Source organism: Thunnus maccoyii, chromosome 23 (genome assembly GCF_910596095.1).
Source record: "Thunnus maccoyii chromosome 23, fThuMac1.1, whole genome shotgun sequence".
NCBI classification, from domain to species: Eukaryota; Metazoa; Chordata; class Actinopteri; order Scombriformes; family Scombridae; genus Thunnus; species Thunnus maccoyii.
In genome coordinates, this window is record NC_056555.1 from 25770879 (window position 1) to 25788697 (window position 17819).

At 41.7% G+C, this 17819-nt stretch overlaps 3 long non-coding RNA genes across 5 annotated transcripts; all 3 read right to left on the reverse strand.

Moving 5' to 3' along the window:
- Positions 1–1375: 1375 nt before the first annotated feature.
- Positions 1376–6844, reverse strand: LOC121890418. Of its 3 annotated transcripts, XR_006093778.1 has the most exons (4): positions 5619–6844; positions 5176–5339; positions 2499–2839; positions 1376–2097 (listed from the first exon to the last, which is right to left on the reverse strand). It is a non-coding gene; the product is annotated as an uncharacterized LOC121890418 (long non-coding RNA). The 3 variants fall into 3 exon arrangements; XR_006093779.1 differs by having other exon boundaries at positions 2499–2655; positions 5176–6844; XR_006093777.1 differs by having other exon boundaries at positions 5176–6844.
- Positions 6845–8106: 1262 nt separating this feature from the next.
- Positions 8107–9368, reverse strand: LOC121890419. Its single transcript, XR_006093780.1, has 2 exons — positions 9309–9368; positions 8107–8531 (listed from the first exon to the last, which is right to left on the reverse strand). It is a non-coding gene; the product is annotated as an uncharacterized LOC121890419 (long non-coding RNA).
- Positions 9369–15268: 5900 nt separating this feature from the next.
- LOC121890917 lies at positions 15269–17070 on the reverse strand. The gene is made up of 3 exons (XR_006093971.1): positions 17034–17070; positions 16291–16349; positions 15269–15511 (listed from the first exon to the last, which is right to left on the reverse strand). It is a non-coding gene; the product is annotated as an uncharacterized LOC121890917 (long non-coding RNA).
- Positions 17071–17819: the final 749 nt, after the last annotated feature.

The window sequence follows — 17819 nt, forward strand, 5'->3', positions numbered from 1 at the left end:
TTTTTAATGATTGATGATGCAAACAGCAAAGATCCTTCAACAAACCAGCTGGAAACACACTGCAGTCCGTCTACATACTGTAGATCACTTTCAGTCATTGATCTCTTCGCTCAGACTTCCTCCTAAATCACTAAACAAGGATTTAATGCAGCTAATTGGACTGAAGACATGACGTGATGTAACGTTTGTCCTGATGGAAACTAACTAACAGAAACATCATATGTCCATCATGTTTTCCATCGTTTGACCTTTGACCTTTGCTGCGTTCAGCGGGCGGCGTGATGTTTGAGGTGAGATGATGAAATATGATCCAGGAAGTGGAGGTGGAGTCACAGACTGATGTGTTTAAGGTTTGTTAAACTCACAGAAGGGATTTTACAACTCAAATGTTTTATCTGTCGTCGTGACGATCACGAGGTCAACGGTCGAATCCGACTCACCTGGTGTTAACGTGCGTCCTGAGTGACCACATGTGATCGGATCTCACTCCCCCGCTCTACATGCAAATAAACACCGACGACGTTTCGTTCGTTATTCGTCCAAAGCTGTTCAGAGAGAGAGAGAGCAAGAGAGAGAGAGAGCGAGCAAGAGAGAGAGAGCGAGAGAGAGAGCGAGAGAGAGAGAGAGAGCGAGAGAGAGAGAGAGCAAGAGAGAGAGAGAGAGAGCAAGAGAGAGAGAGAGCGAGAGAGAGAGATGCAGCGATCTCGCAGCTGCGTCTCTCCGTTCAGAGACACTGTGCTTATTTGAGTGTGAGATACAGCAGCATAACTTCATTGATTATTTAAATCTCCGACACGCCGTCAGGATCTAATGTTAGTTAATGTTCTTCTTCACATCCAACAGATCAGCTGTTAAACACACACAGAGTCCAGGTTCATAATGTTTGGAGTGAAGCAGCGTCCTGATGAATCCTGAGCCCATCATGTCGAGCAGCAAAACTAAAAACTGTCGTCATCAACTTGACAGGAAATTATCCATCTACGCTCAGCTTCTGAAATAAAAGTTAACGGTTTCATTTCTATTCTAACTGTCGATTTGAAGAAGGAAACTGGTTAGAGGAACGTGTGTCCAGTCTGCTGGAACATAGAGGACATCAGGCGTCCTTCCATGTGTCCCAGGATGCATTGCGTTTACACTACTAAAGAACGTGGCCACACGCGGCCCAGACCACCTCCAAACGTGGTCTGAGTGATCGGATCTCAACTGCTCGGGTGCGTTTACACCTGTATTTACAGCTGCTGTGCACTAGTGATCGGATCACCTGAGACGGATGTTGTTGCCAGGAGTAACCAGTGAGTCTCCTCCCTCAGCGTAAACACACATTTAATCTGAACGAGGCTTTAATGACGTCGTCTCCTTGTTTCTTCTTCTGCAGCGGTTTAATGGCACCAAACAGAAACAAACATTCATTATAAACTTGAGTTACATTTGAATGTTTTTCCTTCACTTTTACACTTTGAGGTTTAATGTTCGTCTGTGTTTAGAGCAGAAACACAAAAATGTAATTTTTTTAGCTTTTATATCATAAAAAATGGACAGAATGAGCCTTTTAAATAATAAAACCCGTCTTTGACATGAACATCTTCTCTGATTCTTTCATCGTCGTCTCTGTGGAACATCGTGAAGGAGCAGAAACGTGTTTCTGAACAAACAGCAGCAGAGACGATAATGAGTCATGAAGTCTGAGAAAAGAAACAAAAGAAACACAGTGAAGCTGCTCGTCCCACAAGCTTCTCCTCACACAAAGGCTGCCGTCAGAGGTGTGAAGGCGACTCCGGGATCTTAATTAACGTTGAGCGGCAGCAGATTCAGCCGACACCTTCTCATTCCTACGCTAAATATAGAGGAGAAGAAGAAGAAGAAGCGGGAGGAAGAGGAGGAAGAGGAGGAGGAGGAGGGGAGGCTCTGAAAAGCACTAAAAGCTGCTCTGTGTGTCGTCAATAAACCTATTTATGTTCTGTTCATCAACACACACACACACACTGCTGTTTGTGTGTGTGTGTGTGTGTGTGTGTGTGTTTCCACGTCCCACGTCTCCTCCTGCGTTCCCACAATCCTTTGTTGCGGCTGACAGATGGTGATAATCAGTATTGTCCCCTGGAGACGAGAAGACGACACACATCAACCATCAACACACACACACACACACACACACACACACACACACACACGCACACACCAACCATCAACACACACACAAGCTAACAAACTAACACACAAACACACATCAGCCACACACACACACAATAACACAACACATCATTACACAAACACACAAACACTAAAAAACACTAAAAAGCACTAAAAACACATAAACTATATGACCATCAACCATCAACACACAAAACAAACACATAAACACAACAAAACGCACAAACACACATCAACCAACAACACAACAATCAATGCACAAAAACACACAAACATCAACACACAACAAACAAACATAAAAACACGCTAAATGCTAAATGCTAACATCAGCATGCTAACCTGTTTACCTTCAGTCAGCTGATGTCATGTAAACAACCTGGTCTCTAATCAGCGGGTACAGGTGTGTTTACAGGAAGCAGGTTAACGTGCTCTCTGATTGGCTGGCCACTGACAGACTGTTACATCGTCCTCCGTCTGACCTCCGTCTGACTTCACATCCATCATCTGCAGACAGAACAATCCGACTCTCATCACAGTTTCCTGTTTCATCATCACTTCCTGTCACGGAGTCGCTCGCCGTGTCTTCACACCGTACTGAACAACGACTCAGAAGAGTTTTTCTCTGTGTGCAAACGTTTTTTAACCTCCTCACTGAGACACACAGTCGTCCTCCAGCCTCCTGCAGCATCTGTAATATATATAATATATATAATATATATAATTTATATCTATAATACTGCTCACATCACTCAACGTCAGGTCAACGACACACGAAATACATTTCTACATCTGACCGTTTAAAATAGAGAACAGATAAATGTAAAGAGTGAAGATGTTTGTTGTTTCTTTAATATTTAGAAACATCCTGAAGATTTTCATCATATTTAATAAACATTAAAAGTGTCTGATGATGATGATGATGATTCTGCAGGTTTTACTTCCTGTTCTGCTGTAAAAGATTTCCAGCCGCCGTGAGAGATATTAATGATCTCTGATTAATTATGACTTTACTCACACAGAGAGGAAGATGAAGAGGAGGAGGAGGAAGATGAAGAGGAGAAGGAAAAGGAGGAGGAAGATGAAGAGGAGGAGGAGGAAAAGGGAGTCACGGCGCACAGTCGTGTTTGATTAAAAGATTCGTGTGAACAGGTCTGGATTCAGTCGTCAAGTTTCACCAAACGGATTCATGTTTCTCATCATCGTCCAATTGAAACAACTGTGTGTGTGTGTGTGTGTGTGTGAGTGTGTGTGTGTGTGTGTGAGTGTTTGTGTGTGTGTGTGTGAGTGTGTGTGTGTGTGTGAGTGTGTGAGTGTGTGTGAGTGTGTGTGTGTGTGTGTGTGTGTGTGTGTGTGTGTGAGTGTGTGTGTGTGTGAGTGTGTGAGTGTGAGTGTGTGTGTGTGTGTGTGTGTGTGTGCGTGAGTGTGTGTGTGTGTGAGTGTGTGTGAGTGTGTGTGTGTGTGTGTGTGTGTGTGTGTGTGTGTGTGTGTGTGTGTTAGCTAAATGTTTGTGTGTTTTGCAGATCAATCGGCTCCTCGTTATAATTCATGTTGAACATGTTCTCCGTTTTAATGCTGCTGAGTTCTTTCACACAAACATCAGTTTTAGAAGCCAAAAGATAAAATATTAGACAATAATCTGTAAAATCAACAGAGTTTAAACTGCATTTACTCAACTACTGTATTTAAGTACAGTTTAGAGGTATTTGTACTCTACTTGAGTATTTCCATGTGATGCTACTTTCTACATGTCAGAGGGAAATATTGTACTTTCTACTCCACTACATTTATTTGACAGCTTTAGTTACTTTTCAGATGAAGATTTGACACAATGGATAATATAACAAGCTTTTAAAATACAACACATTGTTAAAGATGAAACCAGTGGTTTCCAACCTTTTTGTCTTTTGACGTCTTACAAAAAGCAGTGTGTAGTCGGGGTCACATTTCACATGTCTATGAGTTGTTAACAGCTCCACCAAATAGTGATTTTTCCCTCTAAACTTCTCACATGCTTTCATTTCAATAAATGTTCAAATGATCCAATATTTCAGCAAAAATCAAAGATTAGAGAAAAAGTCCAAAAACTGAAAACAGATTTGTGTATCAGAACTTTGTTTTTTCTTCTTTCCTCTCCCATTAATCATCTCACCACCCCTCAGATTTATCTGCTGACCCTTTGGAGGGGCCCGACCCCTAGGTTGGGAACCACTGGACTAAACTAGCTAACTGTATATAAAGTAGTGTAAACTAGCTCCACCTCCAGCAGCTACAACAGTAACATGCTGCTCTAACACTGATGCTTCACTATTAATAATCTAATGATGTCATATATAATAATATATCAGTCAGAGGGACCAAACCACTACTTTTACTGCAATACTTTAACTACATCAAGCTCATAATACTTATGTACTTTTACTGCAATACTTTAACTACATCAAGCTCATAATACTTATGTACTTTTACTGCAATACTTTAACTACATCAAGCTCATAATACTTATGTACTTTTACTGCAATACTTTAACTACATCAAGCTCATAATACTTATGTACTTTTACTGCAATACTTTAACTACATCAAGCTCATAATACTTATGTACTTTTACTGCAATACTTTAACTACATCAAGCTCATAATACTTATGTACTTTTACTGCAATACTTTAACTACATCAAGCTCATAATACTTATGTACTTTTACTGCAATACTTTAACTACATCAAGCTCATAATACTTATGTACTTTTACTGCAATACTTTAACTACATCAAGCTCATAATACTTATGTACTTTTACTGCAATACTTTAACTACATCAAGCTCATAATACTTATGTACTTTTACTGCAATACTTTAACTACATCAAGCTCATAATACTTATGTACTTTTACTGCAATACTTTAATTACATCAAGCTCATAATACTTATGTACTTTTACTGCAATACTTTAACTACATCAAGCTCATAATACTTATGTACTTTTACTGCAATACTTTAATTACATCAAGCTCATAATACTTATGTACTTTTACTGCTGGTCAGATGAATGAGCAGCAGAAACAGAGTGATTGAGGAGGTCGTCTGCTGTGATTGTTTCCTGTGTCCCACTCGTTCCTCTCGGTCTTATCTCTCTGAACGCACACAATATTCTCCAACAACACTTCCCTGCGGCCGAACAGCTGAAAACAGACTGTCAGAGAGAAGAAGAGGAGACGGATGCAGGAGACGGAGGGAGAGAGAGAAAACAACCTGACTTCATAGAAACAGTTTACAGTCACACAGACACTGAAATGTAGTGGAGTGGAAGTATAAAGTAGCATCACATGGAAATACTCAAGTACAGTAGTACAGTTACTCTCCATCACTGTCTGTGGTAAAGATGCTGTGAAATCTTCCATCGTGTACATTTTGTCGTGTACTCGTGTTCACACGTGTCGGCGTTGTTGCCGCCGGCGTCCATCTTCCGTACCTGAGCGTCTCTGCCGCCTCGGGTTCGCCATCATGCTCTCTTTACGATCCTCTGTGAGCAGATGTCTTCCATTAAAAAGCTGTACGACTGCACACACACACACACACACACACACACACACACACAAACATCACAGAAGCTGTTGGAGGGTTAATGGAGTGTTAATAAAACCAGCCTCCGTCCTCACAAATAACCAGGGGAACTCTGGGTAAATGCGGCCGATTAGAGCTGCAACAATCAGAGAGGTGAAGTCTTACAGCAGGTAATTTACCTCCGCAGGAATTTATTTCTCTCTGAAAGCAATAAGCCTGATGGCCGAGGAGGATCATATTAGAGTCAGAGGGAGAGAGAGAGACGACGTTTACAAGTCAGACACCACTGACTTCCACACACGTTTGTTGTGTTTTCTGATGTTTTTTTGATGTGATTTGCGTCTCAGGGCCTCCGTATTTCTGGATTCTCCGGCTCTGCGTACCTTCAGAGGTCAGCTCAGAACAATTTGATGGTCAACAACGCAAATTTATGTGATCTGACTGGACTCTGAGTCTGGAAAAAGACTGGACGCTTCACGTTTCTGAACATATTAAAGCTGTCGGAGACGTGAACCGTCCAGTCTAGACTGAGCACGGAGCAAAACCATGAATGAAAGCATGAATGTGAGGGCAGACGAGCAGCGACACACCAGCAGAGACACGAACCGTCCTGAATATCCTGAAGAGACTCCAGATCTGTGGAGCCTCTTCTGGTCTAAAGTCTGAGCAGAAGCAGGAGAGTGAGATTAAAATCCATTTGTATGGAGTATTCATGAATTCAGCCGCAGAAATGACACGCGGCCTCGTGTGTTTCTATAACACATATTGGTTTCAGCCCGTCGGACCCTGTGGGAGCGCGGCGCCGCTCACCGTGACAAATAAACACATTCTCATCTTATTAACAGGTTTTTATTTTTTCCTCTGTAATCTGCTCGGCTCTGCTGCTGCACAGCTTTCTGTGAGGCTGCTGTTTTCTTTTTTTACTTCAGGGCTGCTTCCAACTGCACACCGGGTTGTTTTTCAGATAAAAAAAAAAACTTCTCCCCAGAGTCAAACGTGGTCAGAAGCTTCATAATTTATCTGCAGTGTCCAGCATTTGGCCTCTCTAAAGAAAAAAAACACTGTAAACAGCTTCAAATGCCATAAAATAGCTGTTTTCCACTGCAGGAATGAAACAACATGTTGATGATATAACAAAATGTAATATAATGAAACTTAACAATAATAATAATAATAATGTAATTCACCATAACAAAACAAATGTCAGGAAATATACCAACATGTCATTTAATGTACTGAACCAAAAGGAAACGGTACCATAATGGAACAAAATACAAATAATCACAAATATGACAAATGTATCTATGCATATTTAAGTGTGAGGACATTTATGGGAAATTTGTGGACATTATATTTATTGTTTATATTGCAAATGTTGTAAATTTACACATTTACATTCTGCAGATTATTTCTGGCTCCTCTGATTCCTCTATTTGACAGCTCACATAATCCTGAAGGATGTTTGTTTCACGCATCACATTACCAGCCTCCTCAACTCTTGATTGGCCAACGGCGTGGGCCAATACCCTCCAATGTGTGCAAGGATTGCACACTGATTGGGTGAGTTGCTAGATTTACCAGTCCGACATGGCGTTACTGATACTGGTCCCGGGCAATCAGGCCAGCCTTACTGTTGATGTTTGTCATTGAATGTCTTGCGCTCCAGAGGATGAAGTCTTTACATTTTTAGCTCCTCTACTGGTGAAACAGCAACATACGTGACTGCGCCTCCCAGCTGAGCACCTCTCCTGTTATCGTCTTCTTTAACGCAGCCCAAAGGGAATACACACACACAGCCGCTTAGATTCACCATACGCCAGGGTCAAGTCGTTGTTTGTTTTTTCGCTTCATTAGTTTGTGTTGCTGTGGCCATGTGATTTATTGGTTTCCCACATTTGGAGTGTTTGTTTGTTTGATTTTAAATTATAAATGACTCGCTGCATATTGAGGGAAATACGCCGGCTGTGTCCTCAGACGGTTTATTCACTGCACATATGAGAGGCGTTAGGAGCCACCTTTTAAAGACTGCGACTATTCTGACCTTAACTTAACCTCACTATCCCTACTCCTGGACCAGACCTGACCCTCTTTCTCTTGGACTCTGGATTCTTAGCACCTTGATGTGCTGCTGGACGGTGGTTTTAAAGAGACTCTAGTGCTCCCCAGTAAAACAGGAAAAAGAAACAAACTAGGGGTTTCACTCTATTGTAATATTGCAGATTTGCATACATATGTTACCACAACATAAAGAGAACAATTAGATTCTTATTGGGTTTTTTTACCAGGATAATATCACAGTATCAACACTGCTTCTCAGGGAGTTCTACATACACCGAAACAACAACAACAGCATCAAAATCAACAATAAAACCATCAAAAACTCCATAAATCACAAATATATCGCAAGAAAGCGTTTACTGTACTTTACATGTTGTTTGTTCTGTGCAGCAACAATAACTTCTTCATCATCTTTATGTATTCACATAGAGAAACAGGAAGCAGATTCATATTTGACTTGCTTTTTGTGGATTTTTTTTTTTTTTTACGTGATGATGGGTTTGATCTCGGCTCGCTGTGATTGGTCAGCTCTCAGCCTCGGGGCGTCACGTCCCATCAGCCACTTCATCATCTTCCTCACCGAGGGCGAATAAAAGCTGGCTCTGTGATAAAAATTTAAACACATGCAGTTGAGACGCACTCCGTCACACTCGGCGCCCCCCTGAGGAAATCAAACTGGGATCATTTGTCAGCGCGGCTGCAGCTTATAGATTTCTGCTTATAACCGACTGTAATTCACTTTCTGCTGGTGCTGCCTGCAGATCTGTGGGGGAGCAGAAGAAGAAGAAGAAGAAGAATGAGTGAAATACAATGACTCTGCCTCAGCACGTCTGTCAGCTGATGAAGTCATCGTCCTGTTTATTGTCAGCTTTTGTTCTTTTAAGAAAAACAAACACACAAAGAAGAAAATCAATACAGCAGCCGATCACAGCTTCACTGATGACAAACTAATATCTTCTTATTACTGAAATAATCTGGTTTAAAAACACTTAATGAAGAGGTTTTATTGTGATAACTGAATGTCAGATATGGTCAAAAGTATGTGGGCAGCAGAACATTCCCTCATTAACCTCCAGTCTTCTGGTATCAGGCTGTGGAAGATTTCAGCATTTTGGGTTTCTGTCTTGTGTTCTTGAGGTGTTTTGACTCAGAATCATTTTTAGTGATGTTGATTTCAGCCCTGACTATGTGGAAACACTGCATTGTATAGCCCACTATCACAAATCACAAAGTAGCCTCAATCTGTCCTTAGACCTGCAATTCAAATAAGGAAAAACTCCCTAAAAACCTTTAACAGAGAAAAAAATGTGAGAAAGCTCAGGAAGAGCAACAGAGGAGGACTGACTGTGACAACAGGACAGACCACACAGCTGGCAGCTTAGTCTTCGAGCTTTCCCAAACCGCCGAGCAGGGACAAACTCCGCCCACATCTGCTGACGAGGCTACGCTAGCGCTAACATTAGTCAGCCTGCTATCAGGCCTGAGGCTATCTGGAGCCACGTCTAAAGTAACGTTAGTAGAGAAATCTGCTCTAACTCACAAACACAGTCACATCCCGGTCCCCTCCCGGTCCCCTCCTGGTCGCCTCCCGGTCCCCTCCTGGTCGCCTCCTGGTCGTCTCCTGGTCGTCTCCTGGTCGTCTCCTGGTTCTGTCCTGGTCGCCTCCTGGTCCCCTCCTGGGTCGCTTCCTGATCTCCTGGTCGCCTCCTGATCCCCTTCTGATCCCTCCTGGTCGCCTCCTGGTCCCCTTCTGATCCCTCCTGGTCGCCTCCTGATCCCTTCCTGGTCCCCTCCTGGTCGCCTCCTGGTCCCCTGCTGATCCCCTCCTGGTCGCTTCCTGGTCCCTTTCTGATCCCTCCTGGTCGCCTCCTGGTCCCCTACTGGTTGCCTCCTGGTTGCCTCCTGGTCACTTCCTGGGTCGCCTCCTGATCCCCTGGTCGCCTCCTGGTCCCCTTCTGATCCCTCCTGGTCGCCTCCTGATCCCTTCCTGGTCACCTCCTGGTCGCCTCCTGGTCGCTTCCTGGTCGCTTCCTGGTCACCTCCTGGTCGCCTCCTGGTTGCCTCCTGGTTGCTTCCTGGTCACCTCCTGGTCGCCTCCTGGTCGCCTCCTGGTCGCCTCCTGGTCCCCTCCTGGTCACCTCCTGGTCGCCTTCTGGTCGCCTCCTGGTCGCCTCCTGGTCGCCTTGTGGTCGCCTCCTGGTCGCCTTCTGGTCGTCTCCTGGTCGCCTCCTGGTCCCCTCCTGGTCACCTCCTGGTCGCCTTCTGGTCACCTCCTGGTCGCCTCCTGGTCCCCTCCTGGTCGCCTCCTGGTCGCCTCGTGGTCGCCTTCTGGTCGCCTCCTGGTCGCCTTCTGGTCACCTCCTGGTCGCCTCCTGGTCCCCTCCTGGTCGCTTCCTGGTCCCCTCCTGGTCGCCTCCTGGTCGCCTCGTGGTCGCCTTCTGGTCGCCTCCTGGTCGCCTTCTGGTCGCCTTCTGGTCGCCTCCTGGTCCCCTCCTGGTCACCTCCTGGTCCCCTCCTGGTCCCCTCCTGGTCACCTCCTGGTCGCCTTGTGGTTGGTTGTTTGTCGGCAAGCTGCTCAGAATGGAACATGAGGATTTAATGCAGATCTGTGAGAGTCAGACAGGTTTGATGGAGCAGAGGTTTGTGGTGTCAGTTTGTTGTTGGAGCAGCTGATAAAAAGCTCAAAGTGGAACATTTAGTTTGTAGAGTATAAATTTGTTTTATATGTTCTACATAGAACTGCAGCTACAGACGTCACAGAGTCAGACGCTGGTTTAAAGATGGAAGCTGTGGAGCAGAGACGCTGCGAGACTTCAACATGAAGAAAGAGAGACATTAACGTGTATTGTTAAAATCTAATTAAAATTCATATCAATACACTGTATGATTTATAAATAAGCAACGTTTCAGTATTGATTGATTATCTTCAGGCTGCAGCTTCTCACACTGAATCATTTATATTTCCACAGATGCAGAGACGACGTGAGAGTGAAATCATCAGACTTAGTGAAGCCAGGAGCTTTTCTGACTTCAGGTCATGTGACCAAATAAGGAAGCTGAACATCAAGAGTTAACTGTTATAAGATGAATCATATTAAATAAACAGTATTCAGCTGCACTACTGGTTTAAATCCACATGTCTTATGTTGCAGTTTGATTTTGATACTTTTATCATTATTTTTTATGAATGATATGTTTTTAAAATAATTACACTAAACATATATGTATATATACTAATAAAAACAAATACATAACTAAAAATAAATGATAAATAAACATGAAGAAAATTATTATTAGTCACTTCAACATTTATGACTCCCAGTAATTAAATATTTAAATATTATCAGTTAGCACACTACTAGACCATCAGTCTAACACTGAATATTTATGACTTTTTACGATATGCGTTACAACAGCGAAAGGCATTTACGCAGTCGTCTAGGCTAAAAACAAAGGCTAACTTGGTGTGTTCCAGGCCACATTTTGTCCTTTTTCGTGGCTCAAAAGCTCACATCCATAGAAAAGTTTGGTCTCATCTGCAGATTAATTCCATACGTTATGATCCGCTTAAGTTAGTCACCATATGACGTGAATAAATCCCTGTTTCCGTTAGCTACGCTGCCATCTTGACTGTACACACCTCTACTGATCTCACTCTTCTAGTTAATAGTCGTATTTTATTCAAAAGGAAGGATTTTGTTTTTGTTTCTTGGTGTCATTCAGACCAAAGTTTGTCATCATCACTGTTTGACTTATTTATTGTTTTTGTCATAGTTTTTGTTGTCAAAATGAAAACACACATCAGTATTTAATGTTTTCAAAGAAGTAAATTAGCAGGATGAAATATTCTTCTCACTTTATTATTTTTACATGTTGTTCCACTAAAACAAAACTAAAAGCTCCAAAATGTGACATTCGGATCATTCTGATAACTGTCAGTTTGTTTTGCCGTCACTCATCATAACCGGTTTATTATCTTGTTGTGTTTTTATTTTCCCTCCGTCTCTTATTTATCTCTTTGCTGACTGACTTTCTGTCACTAAGAGATTTATTCTCCACATTTATCTCCATCCGTCACGTCTGTCAGCTCCTGTAGGACACCTGAGAACGTCCACAGTTATTTTTAAAATCTCTGCATCGACCGCTTCATATTTCAGTCTGAGTTTGTGTTTCGAGACGGAAAGAAAGAAAACGAAGCATCCGGTCAGCTGACAGAAACTCTTCTTTATTATTAAAGTGTAACTTCTCTCCTTGTTGTTCCTGTGACTCTGCTCCTCTGACCAGCTGGAGGGTTATGATGAACACTCCTCTACCACTGCAGCTTCTCTCTCTGCTCTTATCTACTGCAGATAATTAATATTTCTGTTCTGTCCAGTTCGATCAGCACACAGCTGGAAACATCAGTTCATCCTTCCACTGAGGGTTTTTACTTTCATCAGATCAAGTACACAAACAAGTTAAAAGGAAAATCAGTCAGAAGTCAGATTTCAAAGCAGGTTGATAGAAAAAGTTATTTTTAACAAAGTTTTACTACAGAGAACAGATCAGTTGGAGGTTTAGAGGACTTGATGCTGTGAAGAAACATGTCATACTTTGTTACTTTACAGTATGTTGCTTCACTTTATGTTACTATGGGAAGCCCTCTGAGCATTTAGTAGATATCCTTGATATCAAACGTAAGTTTCCTCTACTAGTTCAGTCTTTGGCAGCACTAGTTGGACATTTCATTGAAGTAGTTGAACTAGCTCTTACTAGTAGTACCAGTAAACTAGTCAAAAACAGCCCACTAGTGTAACCAGTAGGCATTTTGGCTCTAGTACTAGTACTACTAGAAGTACCAGTAGTATTAGAGGACTGCATGCAAATGAAGCAGGCGGGACAAGGATTTTGATTGGTCAGTGCTGGTACTATGTGCTGGACCATCTTAATGTGATGAGCTAAACTATTTAGCAGCATTCTTTGATGGCACAAGAGAGTTATTTTAGTAGCTTGTTGTGACTAAAACGTTATGTTTGATTAAATGTGTGTAGAAGTGTGTGATTATACTGCACAGATGTTATATTTATTTAATTTGTCTGCTTTACCGCTTTTACTAGCAGTGAAAGGGGGAGATGCACTAGATAACTGTAGATGCAAGGTGGCAGCAGAGCGCTTGATTCCTGCTGACAGGGTTTTAGGATAATACCTCCTCCGACCACGACGTAAATGCAATGGCAGAGTGGTGCTATCTGTATTTCCACTCGATAACTCCACCGGAAGTGAAGCAGAAGAAACTGACTGACTGCAGAGAGCTAGCGTTCTTGTAGCTCAGCACCACACATACCGGATTAGTATGTGGCACTTTATGTTGTTCATGTCTTATTCAAGGCTCCCCAAAAAAAATAGCAAACTATCTTTATGTGCCTTGGACATATGCCAGCCAGCTAATGCTAGCTAGCTAGCCAACTGCCTAACTATAGAGATATGTGTTAGCTATCAACATTGAGTTGTGAAGTATTTGCCTTATACAGTAATACAGTCCATACAAAGGACAGTCGTGAACATGAACGTTGACTGATGCAAACGTAAATACAACTGTCAAACAAGAAGCTTATGGTGATACTTTACCTTGACAGTATCCTACATGGCTACTACTGTTACTGCAGTATTCTTGTCTCTGCAGGGCTACTACTACAATAGCTGTGGTCCAGATTGACACTTGCATTAGATTTTGGAGTCCATCAGAACCAGCTAACACTAGTATCATAATGAGTGCAGCTTTTCTTCATTAATCTATTATACTAGTGTAGGGAGAGGGCAAAGGTCAAGAGTGCATTCTTCGCAGCCAACACCAAGTGTGAGAAGATCTGAACGGATGTTTCCTTTACTTCACAGACTGAAAAACCACTTGAGATCTGAAACTTGTGGTTCATCAATGACACATGTTCATGTGTCATTGATGAACCAAATGTTCATGTGGTTCATGATGGAAACTGCTGCTTGGGTGTTGCTTGGTGCATTGTGGAACTTTTAGCTTTGTCAGTCAGAGGTGTTGCGTAGGCAGGTTGCCTTTATATAGATATTTAACCTTTAAGTGGTGTTTGGGTCAAACTGACTCATTTCTAATTTTTAACAAAAGAAAATTATACAAGGGTATCATTTTTCAACCTGAAACTTCATGGACTTGGGCTACTACTACTGTTACTGCAGTATTCTCGTCCCTGCAGGGCTACTACTTCTACAGCTGCAGCCCAAATTAACACTTGCAATAGATTTTAGAGTTCATCAGAACCAGCTAACACTAGTATCATAATGAGTACAGCTTTTCTTCATTAACTTATTATACTATGAAGAATACAATAATAAAGAAAGAAATTTAGAAATAATTTGGTTAATCTATATAAGATTTCCCAGATCGATTGTACTTGTCTCGCTCCCGAACACAGCCTTCCGGAAACCAATACGCTGGTTGCCAACTGCTGTTATAAACCAAAAAGAAGAAGAAGAAAAAGTTTTTTCCAAACAGAGTGCTACATCCTGTCAGCCGAGGGGTTTCCTATCTGTGCAGCCAAACACCGCAGCACCTCCACGGACTGTTTCACCCTGATGGTCCCGGTGTTCCCTCCGCAGGCTCCACTTCACTCCACATCACCGCTGCTTCTTCCCACTTTAACCTGAATAACAATCCGGGGCTCGGGGCTCCGGTTGGATCCAAACAGAGAGCTGAGGTTAGCTGGGAGGCTAGCAGAGGCTAACTGGCTGTGCTTCCTTCCGGTCATGCTGCAGCTAACGCTTCGCTAGTCTCACGAACGCAAGTCTGTCCCGACCATGGTCCCTGCTGACCGTCCCTGACTGACCCAGTTACTATGGTTACTGCCTTGTCGGCCGAGTGTTGCCACTCTCTGTATCCATCGTTTCAACTTTAAAGCCCTCTAGCGTTTCATATAGTCTCATGGTTGTAATTTGTTATTTTTCCAGTTCGCACATGTCTATTTTTAGGGGCAAATGCGAGTGAAATACTCGCACTGTAGAGCCCTGCCTCTACTGGTCATGTCCACTCCGTCAGCCTTTGAAAGAAATGTAGAGATGGACAAAAGTTTGAACATTCTTCATTAATGTACCTGTTACCTGACCAGATCTTGCTCTGATTCCTCTCTTCTTTTTCTCACTATCGGTGAAAAGTTAAGCCCATTTTACACATCTAATTGTTTGAATGTAATGTACAGTAACAACATTAAAGCAAATGTAATACGAGGCCAGTAGACTTGTCATCATGGATTATTATTACATTTTTGGCTGATATGGACTCTTAGTAACACAAACAGCATTGGATAATTTTCAGTAAACTTTTCTATATAATTTATAATCAGGTTCTCTGCAACCATGTTTACACAAAACTGTACTCATAAGTTCTATATGTCACATTCAACACAAGTACATATAATGTATAATATGAAGGAAAAAACACCATATCAGAATTGTTTAGAATAAAACTTTATTTTATAAAAGGAACATGTGAAGGAGGCTTCTTTCTTAAACTATCAAACAAGCTGATGTTCCCATCAACACACCAATACAGGCACCATCACCCTGTTTCTGCCAGCTGTGCAGACTGTCAGGATGATATTCATCTAAGGAACGGTTGTCCTGCAGCTTCTGCTTCAGTCCTACATCAAGCCTCAACCAGTCATCCCATGTTGCTGCAGTGTTCTTCATCACTCGCTGTGATGATGCTCTGCCCCTCTGCCGCTGCCGACTGTGGGCCTGTTGACGGACAGAAGTAAAACACGAGATGTTCCAAAGTTTAGATATGACATATTTCATGTAGAATGTAGTAGCTGTTCAGGAGTAAATATATTCTAAAATGGAGTGGGTCTTCAGTGTTGTTCAGTTATATCACTGGTTATCAATAGCATGTGTCAAATAGCAGTCAGACATTTAAGAACTCCATATATTTTAGAAAGCTATAGTAATCTGGTGAATTGAATTGAACATTGATGGATATGAACTGAGAGTAAACTGTTGGGCATAAAAACGGTTTAACGTTACTGTGAGACAAAAAGGCGGATGTGTATGAGTTACTAACAAGCAGCTACCAACAGCAAACTGATAGCTGTTTGCTAAATAAAGCAACAGCAACTGGGATAAGCTAACGCTAAATCATAGCCAGTTAGCTTGAGTGTGTTACAGGTTCAATTGACTGTGCAAACTTAACTTACTCACTTAATTTAAACATTGCGTACGCAATGCAAGTATCTACATGTGTAAACCGAAAACACACTTTCATTGATGTAAGAATGTTGTCAAAAGTAACCAACTCATAGCTCCAACTCATCAACAGACAGACAGCGGGATCCTTTAAACATGGCTCGTACCCAAATTTCAACATGTTCTTGATGTCAACTTCACGTTCTCTATATTTGACACTGAACATAAAACTTCCATGCAGTGGTCGAAACAAGCAGAGATACTGAAATATTAATTAGACATTACATTTTACAGTTCCAACTGTACACCTCCAGTCTTTGTGAAAAGGGCCTGACCTGAAACTTTTGAAGTCTCGTCACAGGACTGTGTCGTGTGCTGGTTTGATTGCTAATGCCTGAATAGTCAAGACACACAATAAATACAGAAATAAATAAATAGGAAATAAATAAATAAGGAAATAAATGAAAACAGAAATAAATGTAAAAAGAAATGAATGTAAACATAAAAAAATAAATGAGAACATAAATAAATACAGGAAATAAAGAATTTCTCAAATAAATAATATTTATTGATTTTATATTTCTGTGCATATCCATTTATTTTCAAATTAACCTGCACATTTTTTTGATAATTCCGCATTTTATTTCTACATTTCTTTTTTTATTATTTCATTTATTTATTTATTTATTTATTTTTGATTTTGGCAGTTTCAGTCCTTCATATTATACTATTGCAGGGAGAGGTCAAAGGTCCAGAGTGCATTCTCCACAGCCAAGACCAAGTGTGAAGAGATCTGAACAGATATTTGCTTTACTTCACAGAATGAAAAACCACTTGAGATCTGAAACTTACCCACATAAACCCCATGAACCACATGAAGACGTGAACATGTGGTTCATGATGGAAACTGCTGCTTGAGTGTTGCTTGGTGCATTGTAGAACTTTTAGCTTTGTCAGAGGTGTTGCGTAGGCAGGTTGTCCTTATATAGATACTAAACCTTTAAGTGGTGTTTGGGTCAAACTGACTCATTTCCAATTTTTAACAAAAGAAAATTATACAAGGGTATCATTTTTCAACCTGAAACTTCATGGACTTGGGCTACTACTACAGTTACTGCAGTATTCTCATCCCTGCAGGGCTACTACTACTGTTACTGCAGTATTCTCATCCCTGCAGGGCTACTACTACTGTTACTGCAGTATTCTCGTCACAGAATAACAATAACAATAACAGCAGCAGTAACAATAGCCGGGGAAGGACACCAACAGGACTGCGAAGGACCACAAAGGCTCGGTCTGCAACCCAGGGTTTCCTGCAAGATGAGAAAGCACAAAAAACTCTGAGGAAGAAGCCAAGTTAGTAACATGCATTAATGGTACATGAATGCATACAGATGGAGAGGAGGAGGAGGAGAGAGGAGCTCAATGCATCATGGGAAGTCCCCCAGCAGTCTAGGCCTATAGCAGCATAACTAAGGGCTGATCCAAGGCGAGCCTGGTCGGCCCTTACTATAAGCTTTATCAAAAAGGAAAGTTTGAAGCCTACTCTTAAACATAGAGAGGGTGTCTGCACCCCGGACTGAATCCAGTAGATGGTTCCATAGAAGAGGAGCCTGATAGCTGAAGGCTCTGCCTCCCATTCTACTTTTAAAGACTGTAGGAACCACCAGTAAGCTGCATACTGGGAGCGCAGTGTTCTAGTGGGATAATACGGTACTATGAGCTCTTCAAGATATGATGGTGCCTGACCATTAAGGGCTTTGTAAGTTAGGAGAAGGATTTTAAATTCTATTCTAGATTTTACAGGAAGCCAATGTAGCGAAGCTAAAATGGGAGAAATGTGGTCTCTTTTTCTAGTTTTAGT